This window comes from Spermophilus citellus (genome assembly GCF_964194105.1).
Source record: "Spermophilus citellus genome assembly, chromosome: 15".
Classification (NCBI taxonomy): Eukaryota; Metazoa; Chordata; class Mammalia; order Rodentia; family Sciuridae; genus Spermophilus; species Spermophilus citellus.
Window position 1 is genome coordinate 94,238,905 of NC_138195.1, and position 18,370 is coordinate 94,257,274.

General features: G+C 45.6%; 1 long non-coding RNA gene across 1 annotated transcript in view; it reads right to left on the reverse strand.

Annotated features, from left to right (window-relative positions):
- Nucleotides 1-7,172: 7,172 nt before the first annotated feature.
- LOC308633923 overlaps nucleotides 7,173-18,370 on the reverse strand; it is a 25,192-nt gene continuing 13,994 nt past the window's right edge. Inside the window, exons 2-3 of the long non-coding RNA XR_014018907.1 lie at nucleotides 7,971-8,068; nucleotides 7,173-7,400 (exon numbers count right to left, since the gene is read on the reverse strand). This is a non-coding gene — a long non-coding RNA (uncharacterized lncRNA). The remainder of the gene's footprint in view (nucleotides 7,401-7,970; nucleotides 8,069-18,370) is intronic.

Consider the following 18,370-nt stretch of genomic DNA (forward strand, 5'->3'; position numbering starts at 1 on the left):
CCCTTATTTCTGCAGTGAAGATATTTTTCCCAGAATTATAGCAAGGTAAATGGTATTCATTGGTTTTGAAACCTTGGAACACACTTTTAGACAAAATTCACTGACAACTAACTGAACTCACATCAGAATAAAAAAGCTATGACCTTGATTATATGAAAGGAAAGGACAGGTGACAAAATTGAGAAGTAAGAGAAGGGAGAGGTGGGTGCATGGATGAGGCCTGGGGAAGGGTGAGTGCACATTCAAGAAGTACTTTTAAGGGAAAAAAGAATGATTTTTAAATTTTTTTTTGTATATTGTATTGTTTAATTCTTCAAAAATTACCAGTTGAGAAACTTAAAATGATGAATTAACCAAACTAGAAAGAGAAGCAGTATGGGGGAAATTTAGTGAGACCCTTCTCTTTCATAGCAATCACTGCTTAAACAACTCGGATAGTTACTAAATTCAGAAATAAAAATAAATATATTTAGTTCATACTTATGAAACAAAAATAAAATTTACAAAAGAATCCAGAGTGATCGTCCATGGATTGTGGGACTATGGACTGGAGCAAACTCAGGAAAAGAATTTATTTCTCTGCCTTAAGAACCTAGTTAAATTGTTAGAATTTTTATCTTTTGTAAAAGTAAATAAGTGTAGTGATTTATAAAAGCAAATAAACTCCAGTCCAAAAAGGCCCCGTTTGAATGGTTTGTCCAACCTGAACTTGAATAACTGGCTACATACTTTCCCTACCAAAGTCTATACTGTCTTTGTTTCCTATTTTCCCCTAACAGAGACCAGTGACTCACCCCTGAACCAAACTTGACTAATGAGAGAGACTGAGCTCTTCCGCATCCGGCCCTGATTTGTGAACCAGGCCAAGGACCTAGGAATTTAATTTTAGCCGTCCTCCCAGGGATGACTGTTGACCTGCTGTGTGACCACAGCTGACTCTGAACACGTCAGGAGAGGACAGGTGAGGCTGCAACAATAAGGAGACCCCGGATGCAGCACAGCTCTAATGCAGTGGACACTCACCATGCCTGCATAGTTAGTGCTAGACCCAGAGCTCACAGGGACAGACCGGGGCTCCAATTTTCATGCCAGGGGCTGGTGTCTACAGTCCCACGGAGTTTTCTGGGTAGCTGCTTGGTCTTTCTTGTATTCCTAAGTTGCCCTCACTCAAAGTGTTATGTCTATGCTCAACCAATCCTGGCCATCTGAGAACATGACTCCAAGTACAGCAGTTTCTTAAAACTCACCCTCGAATTCCTGAATCACCCAGCTGACCACAGTGTGGAGAACTTAAGACCTTTCCAAACAGGACACTTGCAAGATGCCCCCACCACATACCACACCAGTACAGCAGAGTATTCACCGTGACCCACCTGTGCTGGGTTGGCACCCACCTCCACAGCAAGTTCTGAAACAGCATTTTGAACTGAATAAGAAGAGGCATCTACCTTTGTGTTTCCCTCTATTTCAAATGGTCTGGATGAAAAGCAAAAATAGAAAAATGGAAAATTTCATGAGTTTGTTAATCACTGTCAAATTGAAAATCTTAGATCTTATACAGCCATCATTCCATGCTATTTATTTGAGGTATGCTTAGGATGTATTACTAGTTCCTAGTGTAGGAATATCAGGATATTTTCCAAATATCAGCTAAATCTTTCTTGAAGTTAATCTACAAAAGGAGATCTAGGTAAATAAACAAACCATCCAATGAAGTGTATTACTAACTATTGCTGGTTTAAGGTCAAATGTGTTCATTTCAAACACACAGAACACATGGACAATATAGTTTTCTCCATCATTTCATCAAATAGATGAAATTGAAAATGGCCAAGAATGAACAGTGTAAAGCCCTTGGAGGCCCCCCTAAGGACTGAATAGGCATGAATGACCAGCTAGCCACAGAGGGCTAACCCCTCTGCAAGGAGCTCCAGCCCTTATTTCTGCAGTGGATATTTTGAGTGGTTTCTAAGTGAGCTCTCAGAGACGGGGCCTGTTCTTTCCTTTGTAAAGCAGTCCTCGTTGTAAAAGGTACTTTGTAGTTGGGACGTGGAGAGTTGGCCAAGGAAAAAGATGGAAAGTTCATCCCTGGACGGGCCTTCTGTTCAAGTGTGTCCTCCACACAATGCTCCTCTGAGCGTTGGAGGGAGACGGCACAGGGATGAGTGGAAAGCCACCTTGGGCACAGTCACGGCTGTGACCCTGGCTGCCTGTCCTCCCAGCCCTCGGGAGGCTTCCCCTCAGCCTCACCCCTGCCAGACCTCTCCTTGCCAGGCTTCAGGGTCCCCCTGACGTGGTGACCCCCTCTAGGCCTGAGAGAACAGCCTGAGCGATAGATTAACGATGCCACAATGTCCACCCCCACGCGGCCTAAATCGGGAAGTGCTGAGTGATGTACTTTGGCCAAACGGACCCCAGCAGAGGCAGCGCTGTGGGGCCGCGAGCCGGGGCCTCCAGAGACCTCGCAGCTTCTGCTCCTTCATGGAAAGTCATTGCTCTGTGGTGGGCCTGGAATGGAATCCTTGTGGAGAGAGAGAGGCCCAGCTGTCCTGCCACCCTGGACCGCCCGCCTGAACCCACCCCAACACATAAGATTCCAGCCCACACAAGGCAGAGCAGGGGCAGACCCTCCTAGCTGGGCCCTGCCCACAGGGACAAGCCAGGCCTGGAAACAGCTGCCCATGCCCACTGCGTGGGGCTCTGGGCAGCCTCCAGCCCACCTCTGCAGACTACTACTCTCCAACTCCAGGTCAAGACAGAGGCCAAGGGACCTGAGACAGGGGGCAGAGTCCCTAGCCTCACAGCACAGGAAGAGGCTTACAGTCTTGAATAGATCTGGATGTGGAGGCCGAACTTCCACTTGGCCTGGCCAAGTAAGTCCAGTAAGTGGCAGTAAGTCCAGAGAGGCAGATGGGCTCTGAGACTGAACTCCTGGAAGGACAGTGGACAGGACACATGGGGTTGGGTGGATGGCCTGACTCTTCTACCCTCATCATGGTCAAAAGACAACCATGGAGAACTAACTACCATGGCCCCTTTCCTCTGAGTGCAGCCCTTGAGAAGGCTAAGCCCCCTCCAGTCAGTGTCACCTGACCCTGCCACCCGCTCTGAGAAAAGAGCTGTCTCACCAAATCATTTTCCACTGCCTGAGAGGAACCTGCGGTATATTAGTATATCAGGCAGGAGACAGTCCCCACTCCCACCCTGCACATCCAGAACAAATGTCAGTTGTGTGATCTACAGAGACAAAGTAACTGTACCTGTTATAATCAGTATTATTGGTAAAATAAACACATAGTATAGTAAAGATTTATTTATATTTTTGCATGCCTGTGTGTTCTTGCACATACACATATAGTGTGACAGCTTCATTTCTGTTGACGTTTCTCAACTTGACCATCTTTCAGGGGCTTTTCTTTACTCTTGGCCTCCAGACTCGAAGCCCTCCCAGCCCATCTCTCTTGTATTGACTGCACCCCACTGTGCTGCCTACGATCTGCAGTTCGACTTCTCCGTCACCGTATAGGGTCCCGGTGCAGCCAGGGGAATGTTTGCAAATGCCCCCAGTCTTCAAGAGCTGTCTCTAGATGGTTGACCTTTCCCCCTCACACTCATGGTCAACTCTTTCTCATCCTGAAATACTCCTGCCTTGGTCCATTCCCTCTTCCTATTCCTGCCTTCTCTCTCTTCTTCCATAAAAGCCAAACTTCTCAAAAGTATTCTCCACTGTCTCTTCTTCTTTGCCCAACTGTCACTTACACCTGGGGAAAAATGACTTTCTCGGTCCAACACATAGAGCCATCCTTTCTCACTTTGGGAACATTCTCAGATTCAAGCTACACGGCCCCTCATACTGGTCCAAAGAACTGGAAAAGACCTGTCCTGCTGTGGCCTTCCTACCAATCTCAGACCAGACCTCTCCGCCAGAGGAGCAAGGGTCCCAGCCAGGCCAATCAATCCCTGAGTCCAGGAAGATGGAGTCGTCTAATTGGCCAGCCTGGGGCAGCGGCATGGGCTTTGGAGCCTTCTGGAATCAATGGCTGTGGAGATCTACCAGGGCCTCACTCAGTGGAGACGTCTGCTCTTCATGACTCCAGGGAGCCCACGAGTTTCTCCACGGGTAGTAAAGAACCAGTGGACACCTGAAATTCCAGGCCAATGAGTAGTTATTTGGCATATGTTTATTCTAAAACAAAGAACACAGAGAACCTCAGGTGTTCTCAGAAAATTTCCAGGACTGGTTGAGCTCAATAAAAGCCAGAAGGACAATCCAGTGACCTCTGATCAGGCAGTGTGACACTGGTCATACACAACAGTTCCAGAGCAATAGGCCTCTCTCCCAGCCTCCACCCATCTCCTGCCCAGGGTTCACTGTGTCCTGGGTCCTTAGAGCCTCAGAGGACACAGGGAACATTCTATTCCTCCACACTGTCACCTGAAGAGGCTCCTACCTCTCCAGCCAGACCTGAGATAAGCCCTGTGTGATGGAAGAATTGGCAGGTAGTCCACAGACAGGTGCACCTCTGCCAACCTCCTGGGCAGCACAGCCCATAAGGGCTGATGTGGTGTGTCCTGGGCCACCTCTGACCCAGGGATTTAAATGAGGAGAGACAACCAGCTTCTCGTGAGGCTGCTTGGTTGTTGTCCCTTGGCCTCTGTCCTTCATTGCTGTGCCCTGGAAGGGCCACTCGAGTCTTCTAAGCATGTGAGCTCCACCAAGGCCAGGAGAACAACCCAAAATCCAGCAGATTTTTGCTGTTATATTTTTTTTAGAAATTGTCTTCGAAATTGTGATCCACCAAAAACAAAATAAGTACTTGAATTTTTACATTCTTAAAAGAAACTTCTGTGTCTATCTCACCAAGAGACCTCACCTTCTGCTGCCATTTTTGATTTTCACCTTTTAAAATTGTTAACTCAAGATGGGGAACTCTAAGGCATCTCAGAAGCAAGACTGAACTTGAAGCTTCATTGTTTGTTCTCATGAGCACAAAGCATCCCATCATGTCTGAAGGTCTTCTCCAAGAGAATCCACTTAGACCAGAGAAGCTTAAAAATCACCCAAGCCTCTGCAGATGCTTTCTAGCCCCAACCACCTCCTAGGTCAGAGGGCAGCAGCTGCTGTGCATGACCTTGGAAGCCAAGACCCCACAACTCAGGGAGGCATCCAGGTCAACTGAGCCCCTGTGTCTGAGGCCGCTGTGAGGTACGCAGGTGATGGCTGTGTGGCCGCCTGTGGTCAAGCAGCATCTTGTAATTCCATTAGGGTGTTAGATTCAAATGCAGAATTAGCTGTTGCCTACGCAGAATTATGTTAAACATGGACCAGACTGAAAATCAATATTCTGCTTAAGTAACTGGCCCTCCAGTAATTTAATGAAGCTAAATTGCATTACACCACGGCAAGGTGGAGGGGGACCATTCTCTCAACCCACCATTAGACAGGGCTCCACAGCTCTGGGCCTAAAGAGAAATTAAACACATACTCATTTTTTTCCTGAAGTTGGAACTGTGCTTTTTACACCAGGTTACTTGTCTGCTTCTTTAATTTAAAACTAGAGTAAATAATTTGCAGTCCCATAATTAGGAAAGAACTAGAGACTCAATAAGAAATAGAGATTGCTGGTGGAATATTGGGAAATAATGCTTTTCTTAAACCCTTAAGAATACCACGTGGGGGGAGAGAGTGGGATGGGGCATTGTTAGTTGTAGTATATATATTAAAATTTAATTATAAATGCTTCAAATCCACACTGCAATTAATCAGGGTCACAATTTGAATAAGGACCATGAAGCAAATGTGGACATAATTTTCCTTAAAATGTTATATAAAAATAAGTGTAAAATAAGAATTTTTAAAGCCTAGCTTTAATGTATTGCCCTTTGTGTATTTTATAGTTTGCTTTCTAGTTGTTTTTCTTTCTTTTGATCTTAGAATATCTGTGTGAGTCTGTAAGTGTGCATGGTCTGCTTTAGACTGAGGGTGCACATGTGCAGGCACATTTGAGAACTATAAGTTTGCAAAGTCCTGAACCCTTCAATATAGCACCAGAAGTGGGCATCTTCTCATTTAAGATTCCACTACAAGAACTTCAAGGTCTCCATGCAGCCAGAATGTACTCATTATGACACCCAAACTACAGAAGTTTGTGCTAAAGATGATTGACAATAGAAAAGAGGTGCCGTCACACCATTCGGAGTTATTGGCAACTCATTTATTTATTATTCAGCTGCAAACTTCATCTATATGAAACACTTCACAGACTTGTGTCCCAAACTCCAAATTAAAATGACAATAATTGCATGATGCTTAGGATGAGATAATAGGAAAAACAGAAGTCTTTCCTTGTAGATGCCAATTTGGATATTCCAAGACCCAATAAGATTTATTAATCATGTCGGTCACTGTCCTTGAAAACTTCAAGTTTCAAATATGCATATATGAAGTTAATTGGCACTTACCTCTTGCTTTCCCAACTTTCCCATTTTTCTTAATCTCTCAGTCTGGAAAGTACATGGGATATCAACAAAGAGAGTCAAATGAAAATGTTCTTTGAAGCACAATACAACCTTGGGTTCCAAACCTTTAGGCTGCTGCTTTCTTCAGTTACCCACAGGTCACCAAAATAATGTCAAGGTCAGTAGGGACATCATCCAAACTCCAGCTATAGTGTCTTCTCAATCCAAACCTAATTTTATCTTAGTTTTTTCTTTAAATATCTTGGTCCTAGGAAAATACAGTTAGTGATCTATATTGATGGGTTCCACATCTGTGGATTCAACCAACCACTGATCAAAAATATTTTTTAAATAGACTTTTTCCCCTTGCCATTCCCCAAACAATACAGCATACACCTATTTACATAGCATTTACATAGTATCAAGTATCATAAGTGGTCTAAAAATGATTCAAAGTATACAGGAAGATGCATCTAGTTTATATGCAAATACCATGCACTGTTTCATATAAGGGACTTGAGCATCTGAGGATTTTAGTGTCCAAGGGATGGAACCAAGCCCCCATAGATCCAGAGGGAAGGTTGCAACGAATCTGAACAATGAACAGTAATGGTATCTCAGGAATTTCTTATTAACGAGCTGAAAAATACAATTGGAAACCAATGGTTACTCACTCCTGAGAATAGCAGGTTCTGGGCAGCAGGCAGGGAGAAGCTTTCAAACTTCCTATTTCCACCTTCCATGACTGCTTTATCACTGGAAGATAAGAGCATTCTGTAGGAACCCAGCACCTTCCACACATTCCTCCCAGAAGAGGGGCCCTTGGGACTGGCAACACCAGGAGTGTCACTAGCACTCTGTGCTCAGCGTCCTTGGAAGTGTGTTAATCCTTCAAACACCAATATTCACAGCCCCAGGGCAAGTCTTGCTCCTAGGTTACACTGTTTGGGGTGACAGAATGAATAGGGTGGATGGTTAAAATAGCCTCCGAGGTGAAGGAGGAGCTCTCAGAGCGTCTGGCAGTGAAGTGGGTGCCAGGGTTACCATAGTGGAAGGGAAAGAAGGGGGCCCTCCCACTTTAGATAAGTGGGGATGTGTTTGGAAAAGCTGGACAACCCTGCTTCCCTCTATTGTGCCTGTGGAATCATGAAGGCAATGATACATACTTAAACCCCTTTGGAAAGCAGAAGAGATAGAAGCAATTTAGTGGGGAAAAGAGCAGCTTCTGCCTCTTCTCCAGTTTCTGCAGGTTTTCCAGGTGAGAACCTCTGCAGCTGTATTTAAGGAAACTAGTTGACTATGAGAATGATTTTGCAAGTGACATATGATAAAATAAAAACATACACAGAATCTGGAAGAAAAGAGATTCACATTTTTTTTAAAAAAGTCTGTTACCACAGCTAATACAAAGATTTCAAATTAAACAACAAATATTATTTTCAAGTACCTGCCATTTTTGATAGGTAAGAGGAAAAAGAAAGAAAACCCTCAATTGGGAATGTGCACCTTACCTCATCCCAGGCTGGTATTGGCATAAGCCAGGCAAATTCTTTTGGAAATTGACACATCTTGATGTCCTCATTCAGAAATTTTACCTTTTGAAAACTACCTAAAAGAAATAGACATTCATTTGGTGCAAGTTTTCAAAAAAAAAAAAAAAAGCCCCACCCCCACCTCTCCATACCCAACAGGGGTGCACCTACAAGCAGAGAAAAAACCCCAAACATCCAATAATAATCCATTTAGCAAACTGTGTTAAATCCGTTTATAGGAGCATTTGCCATTTATAACGGTGGTTCAAAAGTTTTCTGTTTTTTTTTGAATGTAGAAAAGGGAAAGGCTTATGACAGGAACTTAAGTGAAAAAGTCAGCATGCAAAACCATATGTACAGAACGATATCAATAGATTAAAAATATGGATAAAATTGGCTCAGTTAACAAAACGCTAGCAAAAGGAAGTGAAGTTGTGAGCAATTTAATTTTTTAAAGTAATCCATATTTTTAAAAAGTTCTACAATGGGCTTATGTTACTCTTGTAATATGATTTATTTATTTTTTAAATATGATTTTTGAAAGACATTTTTTCATGTAACAGAGAAGGAAACAAGCTCCATGAGAATTGGTCCTGCCAAGCTGGCTGCACACGCTCTGTTTCTTTCATTAAAAGGCACAGATCAGGGATCGTTGGATTGGGAAGGGCTGCCTTGGTTTAACTCTCTCCTGCTCCCAGGAAACTGAGGCACGAGTTAAAATCGTAACTGCTCTTTTAAAGTCATCACGTTAATCCAAGCATTGACTGTGTCCCGTACAGGACAGGTAGCAGGCTACTCCATCTGTTCTGGGTCCTTAGGCGTGGACCCTGTCATTGGATGCCAGGCTTCAAACATGGTGAGTCCATGTTTGTTGACTTTCTCATGCAAGACTCTCCTACCTGATAGCATGCAGACCCTGCATTCCTACAGATTGGTACACTACCGAGTCTGATGTCAGCAGTTTTTCAGCAAAAGTCAGCTCAGCTGTGGGATGAGTCACAGAAAGTGAAGGAGCTTTGGCTCACCAGGAGCACCAGCCTGCAGGGACAAGGACGGAGCAAACCCCCACCCCCACCTCTCCATACCCTCTGTGCAGCAGGACTGGTGAGCTATGGGTGTGGGTCATGGGTTCCCCTTCCTCCTGTCACAGCAGATGGAGCACTTGCCATCCAAGACATAGGACACGAAGGGAGAGATGTTCGTAGCATATCTGAATTCTGTGTTCCAGAAAATACCACGGAAAACTTTACTTTTGTAGTAAGGGGAAATGCATGTCTCTCTTCACATTTTTTTCATTTTTTCTCCATGCAAGATTTGGGAGAAAGCTACCTCCAGGGTGGAGGGATGCTTTAGCAGAGAGAGGGGTCCCAGAGGTGGGTGGCAAGTCTCCAGTGAGCCCCTCAGGGCTTTGTTGGGGTTTCCAGGCTTCAGGAAAAACTGCTGTGTTTTCACATACAGAACTTGGGGCTGCTTTACAATTTATGTCACTGAGTTCATGTACTATCACATTTCACGTTCTATCAAATTTCATAGAGTTAACAAAAAATGTTTTTGGACATCTGGATGTTATGTTGTAAAGTGTGTGGGTCACGGGCACGTTCTAACCCGGGGGGGAGGGGAGGGGTCAGGCCGCCTCCTCCCCACCCTCACCTCCTCCAGGGCACTTCCCAGATCCAGGCACAGCAACTGCATTGTGAAGTATGAAGTGCTGCAGGAATCGGGGGTCACAATGATCCCCTCCCCAGGCAAGGTGGTGAGAGCAGCAGGCCTCTTAACAAAGCGGGGGAGACTCAAGGTCTCCAAGTACCTGGGCCTTAGCCGACGTCTGCCCAGTGATGAGTCTGTGCGTATCATGTGTAGTAAGCAAAGGTGTGTGTGTGTGTGTGTGTGTGTGTGTGTGTGTGTTGTCCATTTGATAATATAGCAAATGGTCACTTCCCGGGGGCTTTCGTTTAGATCCCAGCTTTAAAGAAAGGCGTTTTACACAAAGACCTTGTGGGCCTTGTGAGTGTGCCTCCTTCCCGTGGTCGTGGTTACACGGGCACAGAGCTTCTGTAAGAGCCCCGGGGGTGCAGTCACGCTCCTGCCATCCTGTTCCTCCCTGGGGGTGGCTGTCAGGGCCTAGTGCTGCTGCCCTTGAGCCTGCCCAGCTGGGCCAATGGATGTCTCTCTGGTAACCGAAACCAGCAATGACTTCATCTCAAAAATTTCCGAGCAGCACAGGTCAGCGCGGGAGTGTGGACGAAAGTAACAGTGTTCCCAGGGCAGCTGAGGGGTGGCAGTGAGGTGTCCAGAAACCACGGCTGGACGAGAACCACCCGGCGCAGCTCACAAAGTAACGGTTCAGCAGACACGTGCCTACTGGTACAAAGGTATTTTTGTCATATTACAGCTAAACATGCTGACAAATAAACAGAACTGTACTGAGATGTGCTACCCTGTAAATACACAATGTATCAGTATATGTTTTATAGAAGCATACAGAAAAGAATAAAAACAAGATTAAAATATATGACTTAAATAAATACATGTCTGTGACTGTTTCTTAAATGAGATAAACTCGGGATTCTAAATATTAATATGCTAAATAAAATCTATTTTCAAATTAAGAAAGTAACTAATAATCTTACCTTGTTAATAACTGCAAACTAGGTGGGCATTTTTTTTTTCTTATTTTAGTTCATTTCTGCTGACATGGCTTTTAAAGAAATATACCGACACATAAAACGAAAGAAGAATTCCAAGGCGCATATGAAAGGAACTGTCCTGAAGCTATTAAATTTTGTGCATAATATTTTATTCAAGGTGATCGAAGGGGATGGCGGTGGAGCCGACCAAAGGCAGGTGAAGCAGCACAGGCAGCTCAGGCCCCCGGGGAGGCCGCGCCAGGGTGGTCGGGGGCTGCTTTGTTTTTGTTTCTCCGTGTTTCCTGATGAGCGTTGAAGATCGTTAGCAATCACTTCGGACGGACGAACGAGTAATGGAAGAATTAACTTCATAACGGGAGCGAACTGTGGCCACGCCAGGGGGACCCCAGGCTCTGCCAGGAGGTGCTGGAGTGGCTTATTATTCTGGCTTTTTCACACGGCACCACCCCTGCTGTCGCTGTTCTCAGCTTCGGGCCTAGGACACACCTGCAAGGACACCCTGGTCCCTGTGCTCGGCCTCTGCTCCCTCCAGTGTGCTGTCCACCGTGGCCGGCAGCAGCTGCCTGGCTCAGGACACGGGCCTGTGGACTCACCGCGAGCTGTCCCCTGGGTTTCTGCTCGCTCCCCCGTTGATTCCCCAAGGAAAGGGTATTCTTTCAGGGCTCCCCCCTTTCACCTGCTCCTCAGGAGTTACAAGGTAAGACACATCAAGAGGCCGCACCTCCCAGAGAGGAGACGCTTGGCCCTCATTCCAGGTGTTTCTAAAATGAAAGTTGTACCTAGGTCTTCGAGTGACATCATTACAAAGCTACCATGATATATGGAGAGGCTTGATTCCAACTGTCAGTTTGTCAATTCTTTTGAGTAGGCTGGCTACTATTCTCGGGTTGGCCTTAATACAAAAGGAAAATGATAATAAGTCCAATTTTTATTGAGCAGATTTTTAAACCTAAAGCATAAATTTTCACATATATTAAAAAGTAAAAGGGGCTGTGGCTCAGTGGTAGAGCGCTTGCCTAGCATGTGGGAAGCACTGGGTTCGATTCTCAGCACTGCATATAAATAAATGAAAAAACTAAAGGTTCACCAACATCTAAAAAATATTTTTTAAAAATAGAAAAAATTACATTTTGAGAAAATAGGTTCTGTCATAAATCAGTGACACAGGAGAACGAAGAACACCATGGCTGCTGACTTATGAGGAGCTGAGGGCTGCAGACTGAGGCTCAGAAGGAAGACTCGAGAGCTGTGCTTCGCGCCGGGGAGCAGCATGCTTTCCAGGCATGGCTTGCAGAGAGGTTTGCTCGGCTCTCCAGAGCACAAAGGGGTTGTGCAAGGTGACCTTGCCTCCGTAAATGGGAGCCTCCTCTGAAGGAGGCTCTCAGGAAGAGCCTCCTGCCCCCAGGACAGAGGCAGTAGCCACAGGACACTTACAGGATCCAGGTGCGGTTGTCCTGGGGCCAGAATAGCTTGCTGGACAAGCTCAGGCAGCCCCAGCCTTCAGTTCACTCTGCAGAGGTAGCCAGTGCTCATGTGGGCCCCTTGGGCAGGAGCCCCTCGGCTAGTCTCAGGGAGCTGGAGGAGGGGAGGCTGCCCACAGCTCCACCTCCAGCCACCAGGGAGGCCCCTGAAGACAGGGACAGGCCTGAGACACTTTGCTTTCCCAGTCTCCCAAGCAGCTGCAGAAAGCAGATCATGCCTACCAGGACATTCTCTCCAGGAAAAGCCCACCCAGGAGCCCCCGGGGCACACAGCTGCCAGTCTGCCCATCAGAACAAACCCTGGCTGCACGAAGAGCCTGACGGGCCAACTCTCTGGAAGGCTCTGCAGTCCTGGAGGAGCTGCCCAGCCGGGGACTGGCAGAGGGCAGTGAAAAATTAGAACAAACATCTGGTACATTTCCACAACACAAAACTTTGTCCTCTTCTTTAATCAAAACCACATTAAAAGAACATTTGCTCCTGGACAACTCACCCACATTGTTCCTGCTTCTGGTCAGGAGAGGAGGTCCGGCCCTCGGGAGACCTGGGTGGACCTCCCTCCCTCAGAGCACTCCACAGCCGGTCACTGTCAACCCTGGACCTGCCACATCTCTTCAAACCCTACTTCTCTGCACAGCTTTCTTGTGTCCTGCCCCCTAGGCTCCCACTGCAGGAGGCAGAAGGCCGGGTGGGCAGCAGCCAGCACTGAGGACTCCAAAGGTGCCCCTTTCTGTGGCTGGGATGTGGGGTCCGGGAGGCAGCCCAGCCTCGGTGCCTGGTAGTCCCAGCCCAGCAAGCCTGCTACTGGCCTTGGGCATGGGCTGTCAAGCCCACATACACCTCTGCCACCAACCAGCTGAGCTCCGGGCTGAGTGGGTGGGATGGGAAGTGGCTCTCCAGGGAGCCAAGAGGGAAGGAACTAGAAACAACCACTTAACATCTATTTAGAGCCTGGAAGCATTTGTGGAAACCATCCCCATTACTGTTGAAAAGATGCAAATTTGGTGAAATCATCAGCTGTATGGCTCCAGGCTGTTTCCCAAGTACCCTGATTCCTAACAGGAGCGGAGGTATTAGTGTAAGACACCGGCAAGGCCAAGTTCACGTTGCTCAGAGGTAGCCCCGAACCAAACTCCACCAAGTGCTGAGGAAGATTTGTTATCTTGGGGAGACAGTTCATCCAATGAAGCCAAAAAAAAAAAAAAAAAAAAAAGAACCCAGAAAACTAGAGTCCTTAAGGCTGGTTACAGGGAGCAAAAGCCAAGCCCACCGGCACAGGGGGTGGGAGGCGGCTGCGTGTGTTCCCTCTTCCGCTTCCTTGAGGAGGTAGCTGCAGAGCTGCTTCAGAATGAAAGGCAATTAAGGCAGAGATGTTTTTCCAGCACTGTTTTAACTCCCACATCAAATATTCTTTCAGACATTCAGGAATACACTTATCTACAAATGAAGGGCATAAGCCACGCTATTGATTCTCACAGAGGACCTGCTCCTCTGCAAGGCATCCGAGCGGCTTCCCGAGACGCACGACAGTCCTGCTGCCATTAGAACACGGTCCAGCGAAGGACCCCATGCACATGCTGTACCCTCTGCTTGCTGGACTTCCCTGACCTCTTACCCCCATTTCCGTTGGCAAAAGTTCGGGGACGAATTTACCAAATGGCTTAGCATGGCAGTCGATTTAATGCAGAAAATCGTTGTTCGTGCCTACACCATAGCAAGGATCTTAAGTGAAGCAGTGACAACCAGCCTAGAATGCCACGGCCTGTAAGCTAAATATTTCATCAATTTGCTGAATATAAATTATATCTTCAAGCCCCAGCCCTCAGGATCAGGACATAAAGCACAGTTGGGTCAAGTGCTTTGAGTGGGCCATACGAGGCATCTATAAAATACTTTCTTGTGATTTCATGTACAGTGACTTTGAAATAAGTTTAATGGGAAGACAAAGACCAGCAGCCGCGCCCGACTCCTCCTCACTGCTCTGGTCAGGCTGAAGGTTTGGCGCCTGCTCCCTCCTTTTAAACCCAAGAGGAAGAACCTAGGAGGGCACAATCCGGCTTTCAGGTCACTGCCTCCTGAAATGCTCGGCCTGGCTGATCACTGGGTAAGAACCTGAGCGTGAGTGAGGCTCTGCACGTGTGTGCGTGTGCGGGTGTGTCTGTGCTTCCTAAGAAGGATCCATAAAGCAGGAGAAAGAAACAGCCGTCAGGATGCAGCTGCATTTACACAGTGTGTATTTAGTTTTCTTTCATTTTCCCCTCGGAGGATGGAGAGGGTGCTGTAATCTTCAAAATGCTGCAAAAATCATTTCTACAAATTGCTTTGCTTGTCTGCCTGTATACGTTAAGCTACACAAAATAAGCGAGGGGACCCTTCATCACAAAACACTTTTTTTTTTTTTGCATTTTCTGTAACAACATAAAAGCTGCTGTTATGACAAGAAGTCTGGTAGTTCACTCTTTCATTTATAATTTAACCACAGCCTATATAACATAATCCAAAAAATATGGGGCATGATTAGTATAAAAATCAAATACAGCAGAGGCTTTTTGAATACTCCAAGAACAAAACAAAACCAAAAAAGGAGAGGGGAAGAAAACCTCGCAGGCCTCGGAATATATGTGGTATTTCTTTAATACTTCATTTTAAACTACCTAATTGTGTTTTTAAGCTTCGGTTCCTGTAATTTTGCAAGACGAGGCATTCCGGTGAGAAAACATATGGCGAGGGACTTGAAACCACATCGCGCGAGTGCATCATAGACTTAGCTGCTGTTTTAGTGTCACAGAAACCCACCACTGAATTTATCCAGTCACCCATTAAAGAAAGAAAAGAATTAAAGGAAAAGGAGGTTTTAAATCCCCTAATGCTACAAGAAGGAGTGAAATATGGTGTCAAGTTCAGGAGAGGATGGTGGGGAAGCCTCAGACTTCTTGCAAGACCGGCAAAGGGCAGTGGGTGAGCTGGAGGCTGCGGAGGCTCCCAGAGCTCAGCCTTCAGGCGGCGGCTGGGGCCAGACACAGCTTCCCACCCAGCACCTTCCCCACTCAGCTCTGCACACTGGCACCGCTCAGGATTGGCACTTTAACTTTGTTCCCTGACAGGCAGGCAGGCAGGCTCAGAGGTATATAAAGACGTCCATGCCCAGGTAGATGAATGGATAGAGACATGGGTAAGTGGATATGAGCTTCTATTGTTCAAGTCCCTTTGTAAAAACTTTCACTTACAAATAGTTGCCTCTATTAAAGGACAACTGTTTGACATCGATCTCTTTTTAGGAGAGATACTGAATCAGCAATTTGAGTGAGCATCGCGGTGCAGTGACAATAAAAAGCTCTGATTGTGACAAACTTCAACATTCACAAATAAGATCTAGAAGGGATTACAACACTTAAAATATCTGCTCTACGAATACCTGTTCAGTTCTACACACACAGAGGGTGTACGTGGGTGTGTGCACGTGTGTGTGACTCCCCAGCTTGTGTGCACGCAGGAGAATGGGGGTGGGAAGAGAAGCATCCAGACATGAAGCAATGTATATCATTACTCAAATGACAATCAGATTCACCCTTAAATTACACTGGTGTCTCTTATCAGAAATTGTTTCCTATACTATAATATGCTGCAATAAGTGGACATTAATTAATGCTAAATTACAATGGAATTACATATTATATCCACATGAATAACGAATGACTCCATTATGAATAATATTATTACAGTAAATACTAAAGGACCTGCACGTGGTTTGTCCCTCATTATGAAGTGTTGACAACTACATATGACCTTAAATTAACATAAACTTTTAACTTCAATGACCACACAGAGAATCTCGGATTCCTGCTACTTGAAAACTGTAGCCAGAGTGACACAGAGGGAAGCCAAAGCCGAGTGCCCACTCCTCCTGGAAGTCGGAGTCATCCCTGCGACAGCCGTTTTCGGCTCAGAATGCCATTCAGGCTCTGCTCTCAGCACTGCTGAGTGTGGCTCCCCTTGGCTCAGCTGAGGTTTCAAGAGATCCACACACAACTCAGCCGGAGCCTCTTGTTTTGGTGGGTGGTCATTTTGTCTTCGGAGGGAAAACCCTTAACCCTTTCCACTGCCAGCTTAGGAGATTTAGAAATGTCCCAGTGGTGTTCTTTTTTTTTCTTTCTTTCTTTTTCTGCAAGGCTAAACGGAGTGAGAACAGTCTAAGGTGTTAATCTTGATAATTAGGCCACAAAAGCAATTAGAGGTCTAAAAACCTTAAGGCACAGAAAGCGATTTTTTTGTTTATTTGCTTACCTTATTAAGTTAAATATCTGTCTGAATTAATCGCTAATGAATGTGAAGAAGGCTCAATAAGAACCGGCTTAATGAACAGCAGTGTCAGTTGCATTTTACAAGATCCCAAATCATCGAAGATCGCAAGCCAACTTACTATTCAAAATTACTTTTCTGCCCAATTTTCTGTTTTCAAAGCAGTAAATTATTTACATTTATTGTGCTTATTTAAGCACTTAAATGACTATGAATAGAGTACAGGCACATTTTAAAAATATAGAACCATTACACAACCCTACTGCTAGAAATTCCGGTTATTTTCCCCTGAAGACTGCTTCTTCTACTTTTCTAATCTCTCTTTTACAACAATTCATGAAGAAGGCCATTATTACATTGAACATGTTTTAATAAGTTATTTATTATTTAACATGCTTTAAGAGGCAGAGTCACAGAAGCCAGGTTGCACACACCAAGAACAGTCCCTTTCACACCCGTGCAATTGCCTGAGCCCAAGTGCTTGAGTTTCCAGAATGAAACTATGCTGTCCCTCACTCGGAACATGTAAAAGGTGCTTTCCACCACTAGTCACTTTGTAAACAGTGCTATTTGAAGAGCTCTATTATACTAATTATTGTCTTTGGAAATTATCATTTAGCATATTTATTTCCTCTAAGAGTTATTAATTTGAAATCAGTGACCATGATTTTTTAAAAAATGCACAGCTGCTCTCAGGAACAAATTCACTGTCCTAAGTTGCACGTCACGCACAGACAGGCAGCCTGTGCGAGACCCTCCCCAAGTGTTTGCACATTCTCTGAGTGCCCCAGCTACGTGCCGCACAGCAATTGACCGCTGCCAAACCCATAGATGGTCCAGATTCATCAGACCGAGGTGAAGAGCACGTAACCAAAGGCACAGGAAGGGAATAATAGATGATTGACTGATGGCAGCCGGGAAGGAAAAACAGAAAGGAAAGAGAAAGGAAGAAGGATTCCTGGCCTGAGACGGAGCGTGTGGGCCGTTCTGCCTGCTAGACTGGGATCCAGCAGCAGGTTCAGGCACCTCCCTTCCATTCTTTCAGACAAGGGCAGTAAAACTTTCCTGCATTTTCAAACGCAGACAGAGGCTCTCCAGCAAGTTTCTCTGTGTGCTGCATGCATTTACATGCATAATACGGTGTGTGTGCTGGATCTCACGGCAGCCGTTCCTTAAGTAGCAAGAAATGGGGGTATTTTTCAAAAGTGATTTCAAAGGGCATGTGTGTCTGTGTGTGTGTGTGTGCTTGCGTGAGCACACGCACACGGCCACACCAAGGCTGCCACATTTAGTATTCAGACTTAACCATTTGAATGTATTTTCCCAAACGATACCAGGGGCAGCGTAACATCTACTGCTAAAAAGCATAACATCTACTGTTAAAAAGCCCCATGCTATTCATAAGAGGGTATACTGGAGTAAACATTACAATAGCAGTAATGATCTAATTAAAAGAATCAGACATACTTAAAAGAGTCCCTTCTTTTGGGGGAGGGAGAGAGAAAAATCAATGATGCAATCTATAGTCCAGAACTGGGCGAAGGCTTTTACTGTGATCAAGAGCAGTCTATCTAGTACATGTCTGAAGTCCTCTGGTCTTTGTTACTTAATGTGATGCGGAAGATCAAAGATGCGTGCAGTATGTGTTCCAGGGTTCCAGCTGAGCTGCTGTCATATGTTAAGCTTTTTTTTTTTTTTTAAGTTGACTATCATCCTACCTTACTGCAATCAAATCGTGTTTCCATGAAACTAAGCATGTTCCTGAATCTAGCCGGGGTCTGGTGTGGGATTTTGCTGAAGCAACCTGAAGAAATGTGGCCATGAAGCATGTCTTTGCCTCTAGGTTTGCACAGCACTGAGCCTGGTGCAGGCTCCCATGTCCCCACCGCATGTCCAGAAACCCGGCACTGTGGCAGGAAGGATGCCTGGGGAGGAGAGAGGGAAGCGTGGA